Below are 27,532 nucleotides of genomic sequence, written 5' to 3'. Positions count from 1 at the left end.
AACACCGGTGCTGGCAATTACTATGAGAAGCCCTTCTCTAGCGAATTGTGACACGGAGAATCAGAATCATAAGGTTAAAAGGCTCTTCAAGGCTATGTTCTAAGAAGGCTTTATCTGCTAAAGTAACCACTGTTTTAGTAGTTCTCAGATTTTTAAAATTTCACAGATCTATAAAATACACACTTGCACACACATACACGCACCCCAACCCAAACTACCATCTGCTATCATCACCATTACAGAAAGGGCAGTTCATACCAGGAACATTGGTGAGATAGAATCTAATAAAGAACAGTGTTCCATGAACAAAACAAATAGGAATTTTACCCTGCTCAGTGAGATTATTAGTCTGAAGATTAGTGGTTAGGGAATTCATTCATCTGGACTGGTAGGTATAGATCCTGTTGGGTTAAGAAGTTATCTTGGGGTAGAGTGACCTCCCAAATGATGGCATCAATCATATCAATTGGAAGCATGTTCCGGTAAATACTAGTTGAACTGCAGTTTACCTTGCTTCTTAGTAAAGTGTTTAGTGTTTGCCTTGGCAACCTTACCAAGATGCCCTTACCTCTCTAGGTTCCATGTGTTTATTTCTTATCTTCCACATGAGATTGTGAACTCTGAAGTGTTGAGTCTTGTTTGTGTTGAACAAACATTTTAGTGCTTTTTTTTTTTTGATGAGGTAAAAAAATTATATGAAATTGACCATCTTAACTACTTTTAAGTGTACAATTGGTTAGTGTTAACTATATTTACTAGTTAAACAGATCTCCAGAACTTTTTCATCTTGCATTTATCAAACACTGTACCCATTAAAGAACAATTCCCCTTTCCCCCCTCTCCCCAGCCCCTGCTAATCACCATTGTATTTTCTGTTTCTATAAGTTTGACTAGTTTAGGTATTTCATATAAATGGAACCATACAGTATTTGTCTTTTTTGTGACTGGCTTATCTCATTTAGCCATAGTCCTTCCTCAAGGTTCATCCATATTGTACCATGTGTCAGAATACTTTCCTTTTTTTTTTTTTTTTTTTTTAAGAGAGAGGGTGAGGGAGAGAGCATGCGGAGGCAAATGGAAGAGGGGCAGAGGGAATGGGAGAGAGGAGGGAGAGAATCTTAAGCAGGCTCCATACCCAGCGCCGAGCCCAACACGAGTCTTGATGTCATGACCATGAGATCATGACCCTTACCGAAATCAGGAGTCAGACACTCAACTGACTGAGCAACCCAGATGCCCCCAGAATACCTGCCTTTTTAAGCCTAATATTCCATTGAATGAAGATACCACAGTTTATCTATACATCTGTCAGTGGACATTCCTCTGATTAGTGATGTTGAGCATCTTTTCATATATTGTTGGTCATTTGTATATGTCATTTTTGGAGAAATGTTTATTCAAGTACTTTGCCCATTTTTTAATTATTTTATTTTAACTTTTTTGTTGTTGAGTTGTAGGAGTTCTTCTTTTTTTAATTTTTTAACATTTATTTGTTATTGACAGACAGAGAGAGACAGAGCATGAGCATGGGAGGGGCAGGGAGAGAGGGAGACAGAATCCAAAGCAGGCTTCAGGCTCTGAGCTATCAGCACAGAGCCTGACACAGGGCTCGAACTCACAAACTGTGAGATCATGACCCGAGCCAAATTGAACACTCAACCGACTGAGCCACCGAGGCGCCCAAGTTGTAAGAGTTCTTTATATAATTTTATATAAAGTTATCAGACATGATTTGCAAGTATTTTTTTCCATTCTATAGATTACTTTTTTACTCTGTTGATTGAGTCCTTTGATGCACAAAAGTTTTAAAGTTTGATGTAGTCCTCTTTGTCTATTCTTGCGTTTGTTGCCTGTGCTTTTGGTGTCATATCCAAGAAATACTCACCAAGTCCAATGCCGTGAATCTTTTCCCTGATGTTTTCTTTTAGGAGTTGTATAGTTTTAGGTCTTAAATTGAGGTCTTTAGTCCATTTTGAGTTAACTTTTGTCTGTGGTGTAAAGTAAGAGTCCAGCTTCATTCCTTTGCATATGGATGTCCAGTTATCCCAACATCATTTGTTGAAGAGACTGTCCTTTGCCCACTGAATGGTCTTGGCAACCTTGTCAAAGATCATTTGATCAGGGGTGCCTGGGTGGCTCAGTCGGTTAAGTATCTGGTTTTGGCTTAGGTCATAGTCTCATGGTTTGGGAGTTCAAGCTCCACATTGGCTGTGTGCTCACAGCACAGAGCCCTGTTCAGATCCTCTGTCCCCCTCTCTCTCTGCCCCTCCCTGGCTCGCATGCTTTCTCTCTCTCTCTCTCTCTCTCTCTTTCTCTCTCTCTCAAAAATAAACAAACTTACGGGGCGCTTGGGTTGTTCAGTTGGTTAAGTGTCTGACTTCGGCTCAGGTCATGATCTCGCGGTTCGAGTCCTGTATCGGGCTCTGTGCTGACAGCTCAGATCCTGGAACCTGCTTCAGATTCTGTGTCTCCCTCTCTCTCTGTTCCTCCCCCACTTGCTCTCTCTCTCTCTCTCCCTCTCTCTCTCTCTCTCTCTCTCTCTCTCTCTCAAAAGTAAATAAACATTAAAAAAATAAACTTAAGAAACAAAGATCATTTAACTTTATAAACGGGTTTATTTTTAGACTCTTTGTCCTATTCTGTTGGTCTATTTGTCTTTATGCTATTTGATTACTGCAGCTATGTAATAGGTTTGAAATCAGAAAATATGAATCCTCCAACTTTCTTCTTTTTCAAACTTGTTTTGGCTTTTTGGAGTGCCTTGAGATTCCCTATAAAGTTTAGGATGATATTTTGGCCAAAAATGCCACTGACCTTTTGATAAGGATTTTATTAAATCTGTAGATCATTTTGGGTAGTGTGGACATCTTACACTGTTGTTTTAATATTGTTTTCTGGGGCACCTGAGTGGCTCGATTGGTTAAACAGCTGACTCTTGATTTTGGCTTAGGTCACGATCTCACAGTCCTTGGGATTCTCTCTCCTTCTGCTCCTTCCCCGCTCTTGCTCTCTTTGTCTCTCTCTCTAAATAAATAAATAAACTTTTTTTTTTTTTAATTTTTTTTTTCAACGTTTATTTTATTTTTGGGACAGAGAGAGACAGAGCATGAACGGGGGAGGGGCAGAGAGAGAGGGAGACACAGAATCGGAAACAGGCTCCAGGCTCCGAGCCATCAGCCCAGAGCCTGACGCGGGGCTCGAACTCACGGACCGCGAGATCGTGACCTGGCTGAAGTCGGACGCTTAACCGACTGCGCCACCCAGGCGCCCCAATAAATAAACTTTTTAAAAAAAAAAAACAATATTTTCTAATGAACATGGGATATCTTTTTGTTTGTGTCCTCTTTAATTTCTTTCAGAATGTTTTGTAATTTTCAGTATACATGTCTTTTACTTCATCGGTAAGGCTTATTTCTAAGTATTGTATTCTTTTTTATGCTCTTGTAATGGAGTTGTTTTGTTAATTTACTTTCAGATTGCTCAATGTTAGTGTATGGAAACACAGTTGAGTTTGTGTGTTGATTTTGTATCCTACAACTTTTCTGAATTTGTTTCTTCTCTGTGTGTGTGTGTGTGTGTGTGTGTGTATAACCTTTAGGCTTTTCTACATATAAGATCATGTCATTTGTGAACACAGGCAATTTTACTTCTTTTCCTTTGTGGATGCCTTTTTTTCTCTAATTGCTCTGCCTCAGACTTCCAGTACCATGTTAAACAGAATTGGTAAACACGGGCATTCTTGTTCTTCCTCTTAGAGGAAAAGCTTTCAGGTTTTTACCATGGATTATGTTAGCCATGGACTTTTCGTAAGTGGTCTTTTTTTTTTTTTTTAAGTGTATTTATTTTGAGAGACAGAGAGAGAGAGAGAGAGAGAATTCCAAGCAGGCTCTCCATTGTCAGCAGAGATCTCACAAATGGTGAGATCATGACCTGACCCAGTATTAAAGAGTTGGACATTTAACCAACTGAGCCACCCAGCCACACTGATAAGTGCTCTTTATTATGTTGAGAGCATTTCCTTCTGTTTCTAGATTGTTGAGTGTTTTTAATCATGAAAGGATTTTGAATCATGTCAAATGTTTTTTCTGCATCAGTTGAGATCATGTAGTTTTTGTTCTTCATTCTGTTAAAGTAATGTATTGCATTGATTTTCATGTTGAACCATCCTTGCATTCCAGGATAATTCGTACTTGGTCGTGGTGTATAGTGCTGTTGAATTTGGTTTGCTAGTATTACATCAGTATTCATTCATCAGGAATATGGGTGTGTAGTTTTCTTGTCTTTGGCTTTAGTATCAAGGTAATACTGGCTTCATAGAATGAATTCATAGGAGTTTTAGGAGGATTGATGTTAATTCTTTTTTTTTTTTAAAGCTTATTTATTATTGAGAGACAGACACAGAGCGTGAGCAGGGGAGGGGTAGAAAGAGGAGGAAGCACAGAATCTGAAGTAGGCTTCAGGCTCTGCTGTCAGCACAGAGCCCGACATGGGGCTTGAACTCACAAACCATGAGATCATGACCTGAGCTCAAGCAGGATGCTTAACCGACTGAACCACCCAGGTGCCCCTGATGTTAATTCTTTCAATGTTTGGTAGTATACTCCAGTCAAGCTATTTGGTTGTGGGCTTTTCTTTTTTTGGGAGATTATTTGTTTTTATTGAAGTGTAGTTGGCACACAATGTTACATTAGTTTCAGGTGTACAACATAGTGACTTAACAAGTCTGTGCTCTGCTGACCACAAGTGTAGCTACCCCCTGTTACTCACCATACAACCAATGTTACAGTACCATTGACTATATTCCGTTGGGAGGTGTTTTTTAAAAATATTTATTTACTTTGAGAGAGTACACATGTGCATGTGACTTAGTGGGGGAGGGGCAGAGAGAGAGAGAGGGAGAGAGAGAGAATCCTACACCATCAGTGTGGAGCCTGCCGCATGCTGAAATCATTCCCTCTAATGCTTTTTATTTTTAAAACATTTTGCTTATATTGGTGATATAAAGCAATGATAGCTTCCCTGAAGTAATTGATTGTCCAAGAATCAAGATTTATAAATTAAAAGTACCAGTATTTGGTAGACTGTAATAAGTGCCCAACATATAAATACAATAGGAGGGGCACCTGGGTAGCTCAGTCAGTTAAGCATCCGACTTCGGCTCAGGTCATGATCTCATGGTGCATGAGTTCGAGCTCCACGTCAGGCTCTGTGCTGACAGCTCAGAGCCTGGAGCCAGCTTCGGATCCTGCGTCTCCCTCTTGTGTCCTTCCTCCACTCATGCTGTCTCTCTCAAAATAAATAAATAAACATTTAAAAAAAATAAAACAAATGCAATAGGAGCTTGGAGTAGAACTTTATAATTACATAAATCTTTTTTTGTTTATTTATTTTGAGAGAGAGAGAGTGGGGAGGGGCAGAGAGAGAGGGAGGGAGAGAATCCCGAGCAGGCTTCACACTGTCAGCACAGAGCCTGAGTGGGGCTTGAACTCATGAACCGTGAGATTATGACCCAAGCCGAAGTTAGACACTTAACTGGCTGAGCCACCCGGGTGCCCCATAAGTATGTAAATCTTGAACCTAAAATTGGAGAAAGCTCCAATTGGATGGTAAGCTCCTTGAAGGCAAGGGCTGTACCTTTTGTTTACTATAATATTTCCAGGGCCAACAGAATACCTAAGAGTTATTCAAATTATTTACTGAACAAATGAATGAGCAGATGGGAGTGTAGGGGCCCTTCCTAGAGGGGGATAGTATGAGCAAAGGTGAGAAGGCAAGGGTGTGTTTAGTGTGTCTGGGAGGCAGACAATGGGTAATTTAGTTTGTCTACATTTTGCGGAGCTTACAGAGATACCCAGAAATAGTTGGAGAGGACAGTAGGGGCCAGGTGGTTAAGTCTTAAATGTTAAGCAGAAAATAGTAAGATGCTATGGATATTTTGAAGCACTTACTTATGGAAAGGACCTTTTGGGTAAGATTGAGTAGAAATTATTTTCCATCATGAAGGGAGAATTATTAAGATACAGGTGTTTGGCTTGGTGTGGGTCCATAGAAGGTAAAGAAAAAGAAGGAGTCCTTGATGAGAGAGAACTTTTCCTTCTTGGGTAAATGGGAAAGTGATGGTGCTACTACTCATGGAAATAAGGAGATCAGAGAATAGAAATGGTTTTGTTTTGTTTTGTTTTGTTTTTTTAATTTTTTTTTAACGTTTATTTATTTTTGAGACAGAGAGAGACAGAGCATGAACGGGGAAGGGGCAGAGAGAGAGGGAGACACAGAATCGGAAGCAGGCTCCGGGCTCTGAGCCATCAGCCCAGAGCCCGACGCGGGGCTCAAACTCACGGACCGCGAGATCGTGACCTGAGCTGAAGTCGGACGTGCAACTGACTGAGCCACCCAGGCGCCCCTGGTTTTGTTTGTTTTTATAGGAAAAATTTCCTATTCCTATTTGGGTCTTATTTCAGGTCTTTTGGTTTCTGGTTTGTGAAGAAAGTGTTCTCTCTGAGCCAAAAAACCTTCTTTTTTAGCTGCCTGCCACTTCCTCTGTCTACTTTTGTTAACTTCCTTTTTACCCATTCAGTTTGTATCATTTCATAAACTTTTCTTTGCCTACGTTTTGTTAAATTGTATTCTCAGGTTCTTAAAACAGCAGTTGTCTGTACATCCCACTGCCTTCCATTTTCCACACATGAGTAACCTAGCAAAACTAAAATTGCAATCAAGTTGGCTCCCATGACTGCATTTCAGAATCTTGTAATGGACATGTTTTTTAAGTTTATTTATTTTTGAGCGAGAGATTGCAAGTGGGGGAGGGGCAGAGACAGAAGGAGAGAGAGAATCCCAAGCAGGCTCTGCTCTGTGAGCGTGGAGCCCGATGCAAGGCTTGATCCCACAAACTGTGAGATCATGACCTGAGCCCGAATCAAGAGCTGGATATTCAACCAACGAGCCACCCAGACGCCCCAGAATCTTGTAATGGACATGTTAATGGCAGAAGCATTACTTTGAGCTGGCTAAAACCTATCTTGCATGCTAAATGTGTATTTGTTTCCTTCCATGTATTCATCAGCTCATCCGTAAGGTATTGGTAGGCCTTTGCCACCCTGGGAGATACCAACTAAGTGTAAGACAAAGCAACCCCATAGTAAAGCTGTGTTCTCCAACCTAAGGATTGCACCTTTGATGGTGGGTAAAGACTGAGATCAAAGACTTTAGCAGTGGTTTGGTCTTGGGATGGTGCATCTCCCCAAGAATCACCACCATTTTCTCTTGCCACCCTCTCCCTATTATTACTATTACATTCACTTTTTTCCTTCCTCTATCTTGAATACAGTCAAGTGTTACAAAACTTGAAGATAGGCAGTACTACTTTTGAATCCTGGCTGAATTCTTTTCTGTGTGTTCTTACGAAAGTTATGTAATATTTAACATTTAAGAAAGCCTCAGGTTCCTCATATATCAAATGGGAATAATAGTATCTTGCTGTTTTAGGCCTAGAGAAGTTGTGAATAATATTTGATACTTCACGTACCTTAATTTCTACTGATATTATTGTATAACCATTATTCACAGTTTCTCAACAGCATGAGAGCCCTCTTACACAGTATTTGATGTTATGTTAGAGTGAGGTAAAGTAGGAGAGTCTTAGGAATGAAGCGGGTAGTTATAAACTTGAGAATCATAGGGTCAGATATCTATCTCAAGGACACGGAAAACCCAAGAATGCTCTATACTACAGAGAAACCCATGAAGACCTAAGATAGGGCACATTTTGGGGCACCTGGGTGGCTCAGTCAGTTAAGCATCTGACCCTTGATTTCGGATCAGGTCATGATTTCACAGTCATGAGATTGAGCTCCACATCTAGCTAGCGCAGAGCCTTTCTTGAGATTCTCTCTCTCTCTCTCTCTCTCTCTCTCCCCCCCCCCTTTGTCTCTGCCCTTCTTACACTCATGCACATGCATGTGCTCTCTCTTTCTTTCTCTCTCTTAAAATAAATAAACTTAAAAAAAGTAAGGTAGGACCCATTTCCTTTAGTTGCCCACATTGATTTCTTCCTAGTGATGGGCATGCGTGTTTAAATATTTTTAGCTATTCAGATATGTGAGCATTTGACTTTAAAGCACTGTTTGTTGATATGCTAGTAGACCTGCTAATATATTCAACACAGTCTTCCAGTTCTGCCTCATTTTAGCATCATTGGCAGTGTTTTGTGAAGAGGGCAGAATTCTACAATAGCTTTTGAGGAGACATTGCCAACACCATTGAAAGCAGATACTGAATAGTCTGGGTCAGGTTAATAAATGGGGTTTTCCAGATGAACTGTCAGCCACTCTTTATCACTTGGCCCCTTGTAGCATATAGAAATCTTGCTACTATTTCTTCCATTTTCCTTAAATCTATACTGTAATAATCTTGTCCACATCTGCCTTATTTGAGCCTGTATTCTCACCTGTGATGTATGGCAGGTTGTAAGGAGACTCTCAATCATACCAATAGAGCTAGAGAGCTGTGGTTTTCATGTGGAATTTTTTTTTAATGTTTGTTTATTTAAAAAAAATTTTAATGTTTTCTTTATTTTTGAGAGAGAGAGAGAGAGAGAGAGAGAGAGAGAGAGAGAGAGACAGTATAATTGGGAGAGGGGCAGAGAGAGAGGGAGACACAGAATCTGAAGCAGGCCCCAGGCTCTGAGCTGTCAGCACAGAGCCTGATGCAGGGCTAGAACCCATGAACCACAAGATTGTGACCTGAGCTGAAGTTGGACACTTAGTTGACTGAGCCACCCAGGCACCCCTAATGTTTATTTAGTTTTGAGAGAGAGAAGGAGAAAGAGAGTGTGTGCATGCACACAAGCCAGGGAAAGACCGAGGGGTGGGGCCTCAAACTCCAAAGCCCCGAGATCATGACCCCAGCCAAGGTTGGATGCTTAACCAACTGAGCCCCCCAGGTACCCCTCATGTGGAATTTTTTGTACTTCTTTTCACGTTTCAAACTGGAGTCACTTTCCAAAACCTTATATTATTAGAGTGTGGAAGAACCTTTAGAGCAATGTTGCATGTCAGTGCTTAAACATTTATCACCTATTATAACTCCTAAGTTATTAATTTTTATTTCAACTGTGAGAATTAATGAGGAAACATTTTATATTCAATAAACAACAAAAATTTACTTCCCTAAAAATAGATCTGAATTTTTCATTAACTAGAATTTAACTCAAAGGCAAATCCCCCACCCCCAAAAAAGGGAGCGGCAGAAAAGGTAACTAGAAATACCACATGATCTTTAATCACAAAAGAATAAAATATTGAACTATGTTTTTTCTACTGTTTTAAGACAACAGAGTAGTCAATCATCTGAGTTCATTGATATTTTATAATGTTGCCAATCCTATTTTCACTGGTTTCTGTGCCGAAAGCATACTTCTTGATACATCGTAGGTGAACTATCAGTAAATATTATTGACTAATTTTTCGTGATCAAGTATTTGTCACCAAAAATGCCCTTTTATGGAAGCTAGTATCTGAATAGCACAGCCCCTGGTAATAACAGTGAGTTTCTAGTTGAAAGAAACTAACTTCTTTCAAATATGTCACTTTGTTGGGAACCATCAAAAATGTCATTCTTGAGGCGCCTGGGTGGCTCAGTTGGTTAAGCGCCCGACTTCAGCTCAGGTCATGATCTTGCGGTTTGTGGTTCGGGCCCTGTGTAGAGGCTCTCTACGGCCAGTGAAGATGCAACTTTGGATTCTCTGTCTCCCTCTCTTTCTGCCCCTCCCCTATTCACGCACATGCTGTCTCTCTTTCTCTCAAAAATAAATAAACATTAAATAAAATAAAATAGGATAAAATGAAATAAAATGTCACTCTTACTGTGCTTGTTCTCTCTCTTTGTAAGAAGCACACCGTGTGTGGACCATCTAGAAAGCCAATTCTTTTTAAACACTTGACTTTATTGCCTGCACATACCCAGTTTTGGTTATACTAGGACCTAGGCATTTACCAGTACATACATATGTAGCTAGAAAAGTCCTGTAAAGTGTCCTGCAAAGGAACTGGAACTGGGGAAGAATCAGTGATGTGAGCAGTCGTCACAGAATTTCAGCAGATGATAGTCTCTGCTTAATACAAACCCATTCAAATTACCTATTAAAGTGGTGGAGCTCCACCTAGGATTAAAAAGCAAGACTGGCAACTAACCTGAGTAAAAAGTGCCCAGGAAAGATTTGGGATCAACTTCTTAGTTCTTCTCTAAATGCAGAGCCGTGGGTAAGGAGTGGTAAAGAGTGGCACAGCCTTTGCCTAAGGGGCTTGGAGTATGGTTAGGAAACTAGGTAAACAACTGAGGCTGTGAGCAATGAGGCACTCTTTGAGGCTTTAAGGGGGAGATTCTGTGTGCAGTGAAGTGGCCAGGAAAAGCCTAAATATAGAGGAGACAAGATAGCGTTCCAAGGAAATGAGTATTCTCAGCATTTTGAGTAAACGGTGAGTAGACCAGTCTGACTGGTTGTTTACATGCCAAGAAAGGGTAGGAGATATTAGAATCTACTTTGGGGTCAGATTGTTTGAAATACAATAAAGGTCTTATAAAGGTCTGGCTAAGGGACTTGGACTTTATCATACAGGTAATGGCAACCTGTTAAAGGTGGTAGTTGTGGGTTTTTGTTGCTGTTTAATCAGGAGCAATGGTTGATGTTAAGCATGGATTTAGAAGCTCAGGAGGGCTAGTGGTGAAGGGAAGTGTTCAGTTGATTTCAAAAAAGTAACATCACTTTTTGTAGCCCTGATGTAGGTAATTTTGTTTGTAGTTTCTTGTCATACTCTGAAGGTCAGTCAGCTTGCAGAAGTAGCGCCAGCGTATCAGATTCTCCTGGCTAGCTGGCAGTGGTGCTGCATACTCCTTTCAAAAATATTAATTGCTTGCAGATCTTTTCTGTTTACTTCACTATTTCCCTTTCTTTAAAATTTTTTTTTAATTATTTATTTTTGAGAGGGAGAAAGACAGTGCAGGCAGGGGAGAGGCAGAGAGAGAGGGAGACACAGAATCTGAAACAGGCTCCAGGCTCTGAGCTGTCAGCACAGAGCCCGACGCGGGGCTCGAACTCACAAACCCAAAGATCATGACCCAAGCCGAAGTCGGACGCTCAACCGACTGAGCCACCCAGGTGCCCCACTATTGTTACCCTTTCTATCATGAATTTACTATTTACTTGAATACTTTGAAAATATAAACGAACAAGGAATTTCTATAGAGGTTAAGGTAGACACTGGATTCCCAAGACAGACATTCCCAAAGCTTGAAGACCTGTGATCACTGGGAGGATCTGTGGGTCTCACTTTTAACTTAGCACCATCCACCATGAAAACAATCCTAAAGAAGAGAACCTAGAAGAGACAGCTGTACAGGTAAGTTTTACTAGAACTTCGTGGGACAGATAAACTGTGGAAGAATTAAACTTTCAGAGAAGAGATAAAGAGGGAAAACTGCCCATCTCATTTTTTGAGGTTAGTGTAATTTTGTTACAAAAACAGAGACATGATAGAAGAAAATGAAAGACTAATCACACTTAAGAATATGGATGTGAAAATTATAAATGAACTATTAGCAAATTGAATGTATCATCAAAATACAAAACATTATGACCAAATGTTTTTTGTTTTTCTTTTATCACTGTATGAAACGATGGTTCAATAGCAGAAAATCCACCACTGACATGATCCACTATATTAATTTTTAAGGGGGCATGGTCATATAATTTTCTTAATTAAGTTCAGAAGAAAATATTAGATGGAATTTAATATGTAGTCTGATTAAAATTTTCTTTTTACCAAACTAGAAATAAAAGAGAACTTCCATAACCCAAAGTTAACTGCAACCCCCTATGATAACTATCCTACTTAATACTAAAACTGTGGACCCGTTCCCTCTAAAGTTAGGAACAGGCTATGGTGCCCACTATCATCCTACTATTTAGTAGTGAACTGGAGTTCCTGGTGAATGCCAGAACACAAGGAAAAGAAATAAAAGATACAGATAGAAAAGAAAGAACAAAGCTATCTATATTTGAAAAAGATGTGATTATTAATAGAAAATTCAAGAGAACTGACCAAGTATTGGAGCTGAGAACAGAGTTCAGCAATTTTTTGGTTGAACCATATGAAATATTTTTTTTGGTAAAAATAATTACTTATCAGTAGTTTCATAGGATTCAACCTAATATGAAAGTCACATTTGTATACACGAGCAATCACTACTTAGTAAATGTATATTTTTAAAAAGATCCCATTCACATAGCCATAAAGATCCAGGAAATATCTAAGATTTTTTTTCTTATTGAGAGAAAGAATGAGAGAGTTTGAGTGGAGGAGGGGCAGAAGGAGAGAGAGAATCTTAAACCGGCTCCATGCCCAGGGCAGAGCTCAATGCAGGGCTTGATCTCACAATTGTTAGATCATGAGCCAAAATCAACAGTCAGGTGCTCAACTGACACTGCCACCCAGGTACCCCTCCAGGAAATATATAAATAAGAAATATGTAAGTCTTGGGGCTCCTAGGTAACTCAGTCAGTTGAGACAGGTAATGATCCTGGGGTCGTACGTTCGAGCCCCACATAGGGCTCTGTGCCGACCACAGAGCCTGCTTAAGATTCTCTCTCTCCTTCTACCCCTCCCCCCTGCTTGTGCGCTCTCTCTCTCTCTCTCTCTTTCTAAAATTAAAAAAATACATATATATGTAAGTCTTGTGGAGGAAACATATTGAAAGACCTGAATAAACAGAGTGATACCATGTTTGTGGATGGAAAGAGTCACTATCGTAAAGAGGTTACTTTTCCCCAAATAAGGTTTTAATTCAATGCAATACCAATAAAAAACTCAAAAGGATTTGTTTTAATAATTTCATTAGCTTACTCTAAAGTTCATATTGGTAAAGAGGCAAAAATGGCTGATCTAAGGCTGCACTGAAAAATAATTGTTGAAGAAGGACAGTATAGAATGGCAAAATTTGTAGAACTTGTCTCTGTAGTAATCAGAACAGTGTGATCATGAAAAGGGAGACTAGTCAGATAGGCCAACTGAACAGAATAAGAAAATAAATTCAGATCCATTTTAAGAACCAAAGTGTAAAATTTTAAAACTTTTAGAAGATATTATAAAAAGACTATCTTTACTACCTTGAGTTAAGAAAGGATTTCATAAATTGGGGCAGCTGGGTGGCTCAGTCAGTTAAGCATCCGGCTTCGGCTCAGGTCATGATCTAGTGGTTCGTGAGTTTGAGTCTCGAGTCAGGCTCTGTGCTGACAGCTCGGAGCCTGGAGCCTGCTTCAGATTCTGTGTCTCCCTCTCTGTCTGCCCTTCCCCTCCTCGCACTCTGTCACCGTATCAAAAATAAATAAACGTTAAAAAAATTTTTTTTTTAAAAGAAAGGATTTCATAAAGCATAAAATCCTAAATTTCATCATATGATTGCAGTAACTACATCGTATTCACTACAAAAGATACCTTAAAAGACAAGAAGCAGACTGAGAGAGGATATTTACAATACATCTAGTCAGCAGAGGTCTTGTGTCCAGAATATATAAAGAACTCTAATCATTTTATAAAGAAAAGACAAACAATCCAATCCAAAAAATGGCAAAGGTTAGTTGATCTCTTAGAATATGTAATGCCTATTACTTTGTTTCTGCCAATATTGGATATATTTCTGTTGATAGCACTTTCAAAGCAATTTAGTTCTTACTGGTTCTAAAAAGTTCTTATGTGAGTGCTGTGGTGATTGTATGTTTTGTCAATTCACAAAAGAGAAAACAAAATGGTTAATCGTTTGAAAAGACGTTCAACCTTGGGCTAGTAACTAAGCAAATGCAGACTAAAACAATGAGCTAATCTTAAGTTCTGACAGTAGTCAGTCACATTTGGTTAAAAGCCAGCTTTCAGGGGCGCCTGGGTGGCTCAGTTGGTTGCGCGGCCGACTTCGGCTCAGGTCACGATCTCGTGGTCCGTGAGTTCGAGCCCCGCGTCGGGCTCTGGGCTGACAGCTCAGAGCCTGGAGCCTGTTTCCGATTCTGTGTCTCCCTCTCTCTGACCCTCCCCCGTTCATGCTCTGTCTCTCTCTGTCTCAAAAATAAATAAACGTTAAAAAAAAAATTTTTTTAAGCCAGCTTTCAAATCTGTCTCACAGCTGAGCCATGTACCAGCAGTGTGACCTTGGATAGGTTTCTTTACCTCTCTGAGCCTCTTTATTCTTTTAAAAATGAGTTTAAAATCAGTTGTCAGAAAGAATCAATGATGTGCATTAGGTTTTAGAACAGTGCCTTGGGGGGCGCCTGGGTGGCTCAGTTGGTTAAACATCTGATTCTTGATTTCAGCTCAGGTCATGATCTCAAGGTCATGAGATTGAGCCCTGCTTTGGGCTTTGCACTGAGTGTGGAGCCCGCTTGGGATTCTCTCCCTCCCTCTCTCTGCCCCTTCCCTACTTGTATGCACAAGAATGTGCACACTCTCTCTCTCTCTCAAAAAACAACAAAAAAGGCAGTGCCTGGATATAGTAGTGTCCAATAAATGATAGTTTATTTATTTATTTTTTTATTAAAAAAATTTTTTTAATATTTATTTTTGAGCAAGAGAGAGAGGGAGAGACAGAGACAGAATGCAGGGAGGTGCTGAGAGAGAGAGGGAGACACAAAATCCGAAGCAGGCTCCAGGCTCGAGCTGTCAGCACAAAACCCGACGTGGGGCTCGAACTCACGGACCATGAGATCATGACCTGAGCTGAAGTCGGACGCTCCATCGACTGAGCCACCCAGTTGCCCTGATAGTTTAATTATTTATAATGCAAGTTAATTATAAAAATACTGAAAAGTATGTGGCCCTAGCCAAAATTTGTCCAACTGTGTTCTACTTAGAGAGATCCTAAATAGAGACCTACCCCTGATATTGCGGATAGGTAGCTTCTCGCCCTCCCAGGTGGCATTACCTTGGTGAAGTCATAACTAGGTTCTAGACGTTAACTCTGAAGGTTCAGAATCTCAATTTTGTGAGAACATGATAGGATGCCCAGTTTCTTAGGAACTGACTCATGTGGTCAAAATAATTAGAGTGAAGATTCATTTATAATGAGAAATACCACTGTTAAGCATGCTAGTACTTGAACTTGGTGGTTATTACATTCTCTCCCTGAAGGCAAGCTACATGGAAAATCAATTTTAGTTTTCTGTTCAAGAAATTAATGCAAAGGGAGTTTGCTGAATGGTTTTAGTGACTAATGGTATCTGGCCCTTATGTGACACCACCAGGCTCAAGTAGTTGTACTTACAAATTGGGGGCTTGCCTTAAGCCATGTAGAAAGAGTACTGTCTCATTATTACTCTGAGGATTCCCGCCCTCTCTTACCTGTGGTTTCCAGTCTGTGGTCAGGCACAGGCTCATATGTCAAGGACATATTCTCCCTGGCTCTCTGAGGTTATACCTGGGTCACTTTAATTGGGTTTGGGGACCCTAGAACTCTGTAGTCACTCAGACCTCAGGGTTTTGGTATTTTTAACAGATGGGTTATTGTGTTTACTACTGTTTTTTTTCTTTTCTAATTTCAATCTTAGAAGATAAATCCATATCTACTATTTTGGAGACTTAATCCTATTACCATGTGAGAACACGAAGTTCCTTATTTCCTTTGTTTCGTGATTTAGTTTAATTTAAGAGAAATATTTTTTAAGTTTATTTATTTCGAGAGAGAAAGACTAGGGGAGGGGCAGAGAGAGAGGAGGGAGAGAGAGAGAATCCCAAGCAGGCTCCACACCAGCAGCACAGAGCCCAACACAGGGCTTGAACTCAGAAACCATGAGATCATGACCTGAGTGGAAACCAAGAGTCAGATGCTTAACCAACTGAGCCACCCCGATGCCCTTGTTTTTTAATTTGAGAGAGAGAGAGAGAGAGAGAGAGCGAGCGAGCACACATGCAGGGGAGGAGCAGAGGTAGAGGGAGAGAGAATCATTAGCAGGCTCCACACTCAGCACGGAGCCTGATGTGGGGCTTGATCCCGAGTGAGATCCTGGGATCATGACCTGAGCTGAAATCAAGAGTCAGATGCTCAACTGACTGAGCCACCAAGACACCCCCAAAGTTCCTTATTTCATGAACCCACTGAATGACATCAATACCTTAACGGTCCTGTCCTCCTTTCTATTAAGGTCCAGGCTGTATCTGGAATACTTTTTTTTTTTTTTCCAACGTTTATTTATTTTTGGGACAGAGAGAGACAGAGCATGAGCGGGGGAGGGGCAGAGAGAGAGGGAGACACAGAATCGGAAACAGGCTCCAGGCTCTGAGCCATCAGCCCAGAGCCCGACGCGGGGCTCGAACTCACGGACCGCAAGATCGTGACCTGGCTGAAGTCGGACGCTTAACCGACTGCGCCACCCAGGCGCCCCTGTATCTGGAATACTTTTATGAGGCATTTTCCTTACAGCAGATTCATAAGCTGGATTCTAATTAGAATTAGTAAGGCATTAAATGGTTTCTTAGAGGTCTGTTGGTTGGTCTCGTAGAATATGTAACATTTATTATTTTGTTTCTGCCAGTATTAGACATTTTTTATTGATAGTTCCTTCAAAGCAGTTTAGTTCTTACTAGCTCTGGTAAGTTCTTTTATGAGTGGTAGGTATAGTGATGATGTATATGTTTTTGGTAAGTTTGCTGTAGTTGAGGTAGGTGATTAGTTAGGTGATTTGATGGGGACTTTATCTACCCTAAGCTATATAGCCTGTTAGTGACCATTAACTTAAAAATAACATACTGAAATTTACTGAGAAGTTGGGTTCAGACAACACATGTTCAGAAGAAATAAAAGATTTAACTTTAGAGTAATTACTTTTCTAATTATTCGTACGTATTAAAAGCTGAGGAGTTGCATACATTCCTTGTTTCATTATGCCACACTGATATAATTTGGTGGTTATCTACAATGTTCAGCACAGTTACCACAGGCATCATGGGAGTGTTGCTGGAAAAACTTACAAAACTGTGAAGCTTATTTTTTGTGTGTTCTCATATTTTGTTTCAGGGACCTCTTTCCTTGGTGTCCATTACCCCCTTTGGGCTCAAGTCTTCCTTCTGTGGGGTCTCAAGCAGATTCAGACTTTCTCTCCCTCTTTAGTTTCTTCCTCACTATGCTTACCTACACAGCACCCTGTCCCTCAGAGCTCTGCTTTCTACTTCCTGCTATGGTAAATTAATCTGCACTTAGTTGTTAGCCATTGATTGGCTTTGTGTGTTTCACTCATAAGATTCTTTATTTGCCTTTAATGGGGGATGTCAGTGTCTTATTCCAAAAGGTGTGGAACTCCCTGGCAGGGCAGGAGGGTTGGTGTCTTTAAGACAGGAGCAGAGGTGGCTGGGGTTTGTGGGATTTAAACTACATGAAGTTCATTGCCGGGGTGTGCACCGGCGCTCTTTCCTCTTGTGTCTGCTTACTATAGTTAAGTTCCCAGAAGCACTTCTGCTTTATTCTTATACGAGAGATGAGGGTTCATGCACAGTTCATGTCTTTGAAAAGCCTTCTATGCCTTAGTTGAAAGAAGGCCTCTTTTATATTTTTGCCATGCAGCACATTCTGTGGGACCTGTAAATATTCAATGGGCATACCCCCACTGGAGAGAAAGCAGAGACTGATTCTGCTTCTTTCATCCAACTGCATTTTATAGTGCCATGGGTTTGTTTTAACATCTTAATTGGACTTTTATTTTCCGTGCATTGCTTTGCTATTAAAGGTCTTAAACCTAAGAAAAATAGATAATATTAGAAAAAAACTTTAGTTTGCTTGGGAAAAAGAGTGATTTTTCTCATTTTTAATATAAAAAAATCATCTAATTTTTTAAGAGTATTTTATTATGAATGCCTTATTAAATGAAACTATCTGGATAAAATCAAGATCAGACAGTTACTGTAAACTGCTCAATTAGCCAGCCTGATTTTAGGCCCTGTGGAGACAAAAATAAATGTTTTCAGGGATAGGTGACCATGTGGCCAAGTCAGCCAGTACTTTGCTTAGAGGCACGCACTTTCAGAGTGCAGTTACATGGCCATCCCATTTGAGCCTCCCTCAAGAACATCTCCTTGAAGTAGATATTATTGCTACAGACCAAGAAACTGAGGCTTTTAGTGTGCCTTTTGTACTTGGAATAGTATGGAGGAGGGTCCTCCACCGTTCAGCCAGTTGCCTTCACCACCCCCTAGCACATGTGCACTCATACTCACTCTCCTTCAGGGAGGTTGGTTGGGTGTTGAGAGATCTAGTTTGCTGACCAGTAAACTGGAATAATGTGAGGAGCTGTCCCATGAAGGAAGGGAATGTCTCCTGAGAGTTGGGAAAAGAAAGGAGTCTGCCCACGGAAATCACTTCTATGGACAATTTTTGGTAGTGGCCCCTGGGGAAGTAGAGTAGAAATTACCTTGGTACTTTGGCTGATATGGAATTTCAAATGATTGACACTTGACCGACGGAGGCTCTGCTATATTGCCACTCTGCAGTACACGGAAGAGGTCTACACTTCGCTGGTCATAAGCTTATGGAGAAGAGTGAGGGGGGTTCCCTGTGCAATGATTAGTGCTACTAAAATATAATTCCTTAGGTTTTCCATGCACCATAAATATCATCTGGCTGCCTATCTCTGAATCTTCTTTTCTAATGAAAACATAATAAACCATGTATGCTCTGTGCTTATCTTCAGTCATCTTGCTGATGCCTGAATTTTTAAGACTGTTGAAACAGTCTCCTCAGTGCCATATCCTTTTTAAAAATAGGTAACACATGATTTCTTTTTCCCAGAAGGATCAAAGGTTGATGAATGAGTGTCCTCTCCATCTCCACCCCCAGATTGCCACCACAGGGTATGCGATGTTACCAGCTTCTTGTTTAACCTCAATGCATGTAAGAGAGAGAGGGAGGTTGTGTGTGTATAGTTGTTGTTTTTTTTTTTTTTTTTTGGTCATGATGGTATATTATATACACCATTCTGCCCCTTTGTTTTTTTCACATACTGTATTTTGAATTGTTGTGCAAATAGGTCTGCCTCTTTATAAAACGAAGCAAAACAAAAAACAACTGATGGTTTCTGTTTTAGGGCCAATTTATAATTTATTTAATCTGTTCTCTATTAAAGCGCCTGAGTGTTCTTTGTAGCTTCCAGTTTTTCTCCTTTTGTGTGTATGTAACAAATACCCCTTTGTATTTGATCCTCCTTTCTAGACATTTGTCTTCTTCTGTGCTCTTGAAATAAAGTGCTTAAAAATTGTGTCTCCACTCATGCAAAATATGATGGGCCTTTGTCCTAAAAGATGTGCTTTGGTGTATTGATGGGGGAGGCCCGGAACTAAATATACTGCTATCATTTTAAGAAACAGGACATTAGGAAGAGGAGGTTCCCATTTCTTGAAACAGCCACTGAAATAACCAACACAGGCATCTAATCCTCACAATCCATTTGTAAATTCTAGTCAGATTTATTTTCCATTCACAGAAATTGTTCCCTTTTTTCCTCTACAGGCAGTTCGTAACGTATATATGTGTCTTCCATACAAATGACCATGTGTGGAAAGCCCTCTTCAGCCATGTGGGGAAGTGGGAGGAGGGAGATTTCACAATTTCACTGCCAGGGCTGCAGCTGGGAGAGTAATTCTTGGCATTTCAAGTTGAAACTTTGAATCAATTTTCTCAAAATAATACATTTGATAGTTAGCTTCGTGGTGGCGCTAGTATTCTAGTACTGTGCTATAGATACACGATGGGCTTTAACTGGACCAAGTGCTATTTATAACATCGTTTCTCGGAGAAGACCTATCCCAAAGTCTCAACTGGAAAACAACCTGTTGGTTGAGGTTTGTGAATATTGGATCGGATCCATGTGGCCAAATGTTGCTTTGCCAAACATGTGGACTGGGAGTAACGTGTGTCCGCCTGTGGGGTCAGAGGTCTATGCTCTTGTTTGCTGAGACCACAGGGAAACTTAGGAAGGTACAGGATGGGCTCCTTGACACCTAGATGATCAGAGTTAGTGAGGGAGGAGCAGAACTTGACCAAATGAGGGATTTTTCTTTTCCAATAAGGGAAGAGGTTCAGAGAGAAGCTTTAGACCAAGCAAGAGCATTTCAACAGACTGATTAAAGTGGCTTTGTGACCCCCAAAGACAAAGGTACTCAGGAAGTTTTTGTGGGCAGAAGTATTTGAAAGAAACTTTGGGGGCCAGCAAAGAAGTTGCCACCTGAGCCTGAAGGGTATATTTGAGGCCCAGACCAAAGGGTATTTTGCCAGCCATCTTCTGTGACTAACACTGCCGAGAACTGCTTTTTTGATTTGGTGCATTCGTTTCGGGTGGGAGGGTGTGTTTCACAGTAAAACTAGATGTGATGGTAAAATGATGATAGAGAGTGAAAGGTTCTCACAGATTGTCTAATTTGTGATATTCTTTTGCTATCAAAGAATATATTCTTTACTTTTTTGTCTTAAAAAATTTTTGTGGAACTTTGTAAGCATATCCTAAAATAAACAGAATAGTATAATGAGCTCTATGTACCCATCAACCAGCTTCAACAAGTATGAATGTTTTGACAGTGTTTCATCTATCTTCCTGCCACTCCCCCCAGAATAGTTTAAAGCAAATTCCACACATCATAATATTTCACCTATAAATACTTGAGATATTTCTAACATACAAAGACTGAAAAGGTATAACCACTGTATCACTGTCACACAAAATAGTTATTTAATGTTTTCTAATACTTTGTGTTCAAATTTCTCCAGCTGTGGACTTCGGGTGGTAGAGAGGGAAGGATTACAAAGAGGCAGAAAGAAATCTGGGGAGTGATGGGTGTGTTCAGTCTTTTGATTGTGGTGATTTTATAAGTATATACTACATGCCAAAATGTACCAAATTGTATACTTTAAATATGTATAGTTTGTTGTATGTCACTTATATCTCAATGAAACTGTTAAAAAAAATAGTGAAAATAGCTAGAGGCATACAATATTTTAAAACATTTTTTCCCAGTTATCTGCAAACTGTCTTTTTATAGTTGGTTTGTTCAAATCCAGATATAAATATGAGCCACACAGGGGCGCCTGGGTGGTTCAGTCAGTTAAGCGTCTGACTTCAGCTCAGGTTATGACTTCCTTGCTCATGTGTTCAAGCCCCGAGTCGGGCTCTGTGCTGACAGCTCAGAGCCTGGAGCCTGCTTCAGATTCTGTGTCTCCCTCTCTCTCTGCTCCTCCCCTGCTCACAGTCTGTCTCTCAAAAATAAATAAACATTTTTTAAAAATTAAAAAATAGATACATTTGAGGCACACATTGAATGCGGTTGATATGTCTCTAGGTTTTGTATAATCTATAGCAGATCCATCCCCACCCCCTTTTTCCTCGTGTCATTTATTTATTAAAGACTACAGATCATTGAGCCCATAGCATTTGCCACACTCTGATGTGGTAATCTGGCTAATTGCAGCCTTGTGGTAGCATGTTCTGTCACCCACATTTCTCATACCCTAGTAGTTAGATCTAAATGCTTCACTGGACTCAGATTCAGGTCTTTCAGCCAGAGTACTTCATAGGTGATGCTGCTGTGAGCCCTTTATTACATCCTATCAGGGAAGCATGTAGTGTCTGACTCTCCTGCTTTTAGTGTAAAGCTGATCAGTGGAGTCAGGTGTTACTGGTGTTAACCATTCCTGATAAAGTTTCCTGTCAGTTTTCACCTAGTAGTATAAGAAGCTGCTGCCTCCATCTATTCATTAGGGGTAAATTGTTTGCTGGGTGTGTGTTTGTGTAATTTTTAACAGCTCTACTAAGGTGTAATTTACATACAGTTAACCGCACATACTTAAAGCACACAATTCAAGAAGTTTTGGCACACATACAGACTTTGACATATGTATACGTTGTTGACGACTGACTGGCTGCTGTGGAGAGCATACTGTTTTAGAGGCATACTGCAGGGACAAACCATAATTCCTGGGGTCAAATTTTTGAAAGGTTAACCCTGATTCTCAGTGTCAGAGATTTTCCATATTGCAGTGGAGTAGAAGAGGGAGCCTTTAGTTTGGACCTTGCTTCAACACTAGCTTGTCAGGGAGACAATGCTAAAACATTTACACCAGGTTGTAGCAAATAGGCGCCTTTGATCGGGCAGCAGCATAAATTACAGTAAAGCTGTGTTTCATGTTTATACAGCAAACCTAGTTATCCTCTACTCTTGGCTACCATTTCTCTGCAGAGTCACAGGTGACATTTCTAACTGTGTGTGTGTGTGTGTGTGTGTGTGTGTGTGTGTGTGTGTGTGTGTGTGTGTTTTCCACGTGGATTCAGAATTTCTTGTGAGCACTCTTTTTTGGCCACCTTTCCCCAGTCTACTCTCCTCCTCGACAAGGTGTTAATAAGTTTTAGGCACAGACCTCTTTGGCAAGAGTATTAGGTTAATCAATCAAAAGGTCAGATCCCTTGAAGGCCAGCTAGCTTAGCTTTGTTCCACAGATGGCATCTCCATAACCCCCTATCAGTCATCTTATGTATCTTGATCACCTGGAGACCTGCATGAAACTGTATATATCTCGGTGCCTGATCATCATGGCTACTAAGCAAGCAAAAAAGCACAAAACATGTTCAATAGCTTCGTCTTGCAGATACTATTAATAGTCGTATACATAATGCAAGCATCCGACTGAAAATCCAACCTGAGACTGAGACTCTGCAATGAAATGGATTTTATATTCAGAAGTTCTTGCGGGACTCTGAAAATACTAAAAATTGTGGAGTTGTATGCTTTAAATGAGCGGATTTTATGGTATGTAAACTATCTGAATAAAGTGCTTTTTAAGAAGTATTTGTGAAAATTAAAATACATTATCTTGGGGCGCCTGGGTGGCTCAGTCAGTTGAACGTACAACTCTTGATTTCTACTCAGGCCATGATTCCAAGGTTGTGGGATCGAGCCCTGTATCAGGCCCCGTGCTGAGTGTGGAGCCTGCTTAAGATTCTCTCTCTCTCCCCCCCTGCCCCAGTCCTCCACTTTCGTTCTTTCTCTCTAAAAATTAAAAAAACAAAATAAAATATATCCTCTTGTACAGAAATGATACTCAACATTCTAGAAATAGATGAAATCACTGAGAAGAGAGCCAAAGACAGAACCTTGAGGAAAGCCTACATTTCCAGGAAGAGAGACACACAAAAACAGGGAAGGTATAATTACAGACATAGGAAGAAAACCAGAGAAGAACAGTAGCCTAAAATTCAGGCTAATGAACTTCGCTATAAGGAAATTACTAATGACCTTTGAGAAAATAGTTTCCATGCAATGGATGTGTTGAAGAGTGAACTGTGAGGGAAGATGCAGCTGCACATGATCTTGCCAGAAATAAAGTAGGCAGAGGAGAAAGTGTCTGTATGCCTCTCCTCTGTCTAGACAGGGGAGACTTGGGCATATGTGTACCTGGAGAGAAAGGTGAACAAAAGACGGCAGAGACTGAAGGTACAAAGGGCTTAAACCCAATTCCAGCTCTTACTGTGGTCAGAGAGGTTGGTATTTGGTACAGAGCAGAGCATTTTTTCCGTGCTGGTTGTGCTGCCCTTGTCATTGTCCCTGCTGGGCCACAGGTACGGCCCCTGCCGTGGGCAGAGCAGGGTCATGGGCCTGGCCCAGCTTCCTACGTGAACCCTACTCCTTTTTTACTGAAGAAGGCAAGGCCTAACACAAGTGAGAGAGACACATGGGCGTAACCTAAATCTGCTGTCACCAACAATTAGACAGTCATTCCTGAACACCGGTACTTGACTACTGACACCAGGTGAGCGGGAACACAGCTCACAAGGCTTGGCACACCCAGCGTATGAGTATGCCATTGCCCGTGGCTCAGAGTCACTGCTTCAGTAGTCAGCCCTGTCCTCAGGTCAGAGGTCAGAACACATTTAGTCAGTGCTTCTGAAGCCCTCTCAAGAGAATTCAGCCTCTCTAGGAGTCTACGAGCAGTGCTCTGACCTATAGGTTACCCTCCTCCCCTCCGGTCACCCCCATATTCAGGGAGGATGGGAACCCAGAGGGAGGGGCGGGAGGAAGGGAGCAGCAAGGAGTGGGGACACTCCACCCATTCAGCCCCCTCCTCACACATACACTGCCTTAGCAAAGGGCTTCTGAGCACTCTCACCAATGTCATCCCTCTCAGGCTCTTCTACTTTTTTTCTTATTTTGTATTTTTATTGTTTTTGTCTTACTGTAGCCGTAATCTAAAAATGCAAAAGGCTAGTTTCATTGTGCTTATAATACAGCCTGTTAGAGCCCTGCATAATACTCTAGAATGTAGCGTTCCTCCCTCTGGGGTTATTAACTGTACCTTCACCTTTTCCTTAATTGTATATTGGTATTAAATTATATTTTCCCATATCTTTTGGAAATAAAATGTTAGCTGAAAATAAAATTCATTTCCAGTACTTATTTAGAAAAATGTATTCACCGTGTCTTTTCAAGCAGTCTTTGCGAGTTTTGTGGTACATGCAATTTAGGGTACATTTAGTAAGTTGAAGGGTTAAAATACCCTGTGCTGTCGCATATGGCAGTGAGCAGAATCGCAGATGTTGATGATACCACGTAATTAGTATTCTTTTATGTAAATGAAGGCTGTCAGCATGTTACCATAGTGTCTACTCTCTCTGAAGCTGGAATTTATGCCACTTGGTCTCACTAAGACCAGGCAGGATTATTCCACTGTCCTTAGTTAAGAACTGAGAAGAAATCACTATGATGAGGGACAGAGAAGAAATGGGATTCTCTCCAAAGGAGATTATTTTTTTCCTATTTGGTTTTTGTTGATTCCCCCTGCCTTCCCTGCAGAAGTTTTATTCTGGTGATGTAGTTAACACGTTTAGGATCAGCTAAGAAATTTGCTACAAGAGAACAATTGGAATGCCCCAATTAAAAGACAATCATATTTTTAAGCTATAGATTTTGGAAAGATGATTGTAATGTTCAGTCATCTCATACAGAGACTTAAAAAAAAAAAAAAAAGAATGGGATAAATCTAGAAGTTCCTAGTTCAGAACAAAGGCATGAGTTGAAGATTTCATTACCTTCTTCTAATTTAATATTTAGTGGCATTAACTATAGTGGGATGCTTTTAAATAGTGATTATGTCTTGTAGTCGAGTTGATTCATATTTTTAAAATAAAACTATGGTAATTAAGGAAGCAATAATATTTTGTCAAGTTTATTTACCCCATGTGTAGATCAATCCAGGGTGTGTAGGACATTCATTTAAAGTTGCTCATCTCCTTATCAATGGAGAACTGTTAAGGCACATCTTATTCTTTGCCAGTTACACTGCAAGTTTAGCTCTGGGATGTTGGGTGTCTGTCACACTGGGTGATGTAGGTTTTAAGTGGAAGTGTTAGGACTATTATGGCCTTTGGGGATTATGAAGGAAAAGGTGTACATATCAGCAAAATGTAAAATAGAATTCTTTACACTTATGGGTGTTAGGTCTGGTTCTTAATCAGAGTATGTATGAGAGGTATGTTAAACCTTGCCTCTCTTGAACGGAGTATACCTGGATTGTGTTCTCTTTATTCTTTATTTTGTATGTTGGTTAAAGTGGCTTTTTTCTTTTGTGTCACTTTTGGGTGGTTTCCATTTCATGATATGTGTTTTCCCCAGAGAAGCTAGTCTGCCTAGCTTAATTCAGTGTGGTGAGGTACAAGGTAGCCCTGTGTTTTCCTGAATGGATTTACTCTGCCATATGGCAGGTTAGTGAGTTGCCACGACAGATTTGTAATGGGGAAAGGGCTGTGCAGGAAAGGATGTGCGTGATCAGCAGATTTATAGATCAGAAAATGAAATCGGAAGAAAGAATTTCCAGAGTGCCCTTTCCATTTGACAGCTCTTCACGGAGAGGGTGTGGAATGGTTCTTTGGTGTTTTTCTATTTGGGCTTTTGGCTGTTCAGCATAGGCCTTGATTTTGCAAGGCATCACTGTTCCGAGTGTTGTGTTGCTGGCTTCCTGTTCACAGAGATATTCTCTTTGTAGGATTTAAAGCTGTGCTGAGTTTCATGTGATAAGATCTCTGTAGCAATTAAATTCCTGAAGACACATCAAGGCTCCTGTTGGCTAAAATGGGGATTTGCCAGGTTTTGAGTCATAAGAAGAGGCTATTCAGATACGATTCAGTGAGTACTGAATCTTTCAAAGGAAAGAAAACAAAAAGAAAAGCCGAGTGAGCTAAAGATTTATATGTCCTGGTGTATTTAAGTCTGTGCTATCCAGTATTGCAGCCACTACCCATATATGGTTATTTAAATTTAAATTAATCAAAATTAGGAGCACCTGGGTGGCTTAGTTGGCTAAGTGTTAGATTCTTGATTTCGTCTCAGGTCATGATCTCTAGGTTTGTGGGTTTGAGCCACATATCAGGCTCTGTGCAGACAGCACAGAGCCTGCTTGAGATGTGCAGACAGCACAGAGCCTGCTTGAGAGTCTCTCCCTCTATCTGCCCCTCTTCTGCTCTCTCTCTCTCTCTCTCAAAATAAATAAATAAACCTTTAAAAGTTAAATTAATTAAAATTAAATAAAACTAAAGGTTCAGTCCCTCATTCTCACTAGCCACATTGCAAGTACTCAATAGGCACAGGTGGCCAGTTAATACAGTATTAAGCAGCACAGATAAATTATATTTCCATTATTGCTGGAAGTTCTATTGGATAATTAATGTTGGTCGAAGTAGAAGATGTCGAGAAAGAAAATTCTTTCTTTGATTTCCATGAGGACATCTTCATCCCTATCATTTACTGGATTAGTGCAGTGGTTCTGAGGTTTTAATGCACAAGCGAGTCCTCTGTAGGCCTTATTTTAAATGGAGACTTGAGACCCCTCCCCAGATTCTGATTCATTAGGTTTGGAGCTGTGACCAGAAATCTGTACAAATAACAAGTATCCTAGGGAATTCTGATGCTGGTAATGGCTCAGAAACTACATTTTGAAAAATATTAAGTGAGGAACTTGAGAGCTGCCAGTCTCTTGATTTTGCTTCCCCCTTCGCTCTATAATTATTGACTTTCTTTTGTGTCCCCAGTAATTGGTTGCAAGCACCATGCATACTCAACTTCAACTTTTGGTTGGTAATAAATAGCAAAAAGAAAATTCATTTATTTACCATCTCATCTTTTTAATATATGTACGTTTTAATTTAGCTGTGCCCTACAAAAAGTAAAAAGAGGGGCGCCTGGGTGGCGCAGTCGGTTAAGCGTCCGACTTCAGCCAGGTCACGATCTCGCGGTCCGTGAGTTCGAGCCCCACGTCAGGCTCTGGGCTGATGGCTCGGAGCCTGGAGCCTGTTTCCGATTCTGTGTCTCCCTCTCTCTCTGCCCCTCCCCCGTTCATGCTCTGTCTCTCTCTGTCCCAAAAATAAATAAAAAACGTTGAAAAATTTAAAAAAAAAAAAAAAAAGAAATGGTTAATTCAGTGCCATTCTGGACTGTGTGGGAAGGTAAGTCTGACAGAACACCTCTGA

The 27,532-nt window shown here is 40.4% G+C and overlaps 1 protein-coding gene across 10 annotated transcripts in view; it reads left to right on the top strand.

The window, feature by feature from the left end:
• The window catches only part of USP49 (ubiquitin specific peptidase 49), a 96,948-nt gene that overhangs the window by 51,257 nt on the left and 18,159 nt on the right, over positions 1 to 27,532 (top strand). The gene's annotated exons all lie outside the window — the stretch shown is intronic.

The sequence above is a fragment of the Puma concolor genome, chromosome B2 (genome assembly GCF_028749965.1).
Source record: "Puma concolor isolate L17-30 chromosome B2, mPumCon1.1.hap2, whole genome shotgun sequence".
Lineage (NCBI taxonomy): Eukaryota > Metazoa > Chordata > Mammalia > Carnivora > Felidae > Puma > Puma concolor.
The sequence above is the reverse complement of the archived record's forward strand: the minus strand, read 5'-3'. Positions and strand labels throughout refer to the sequence as shown.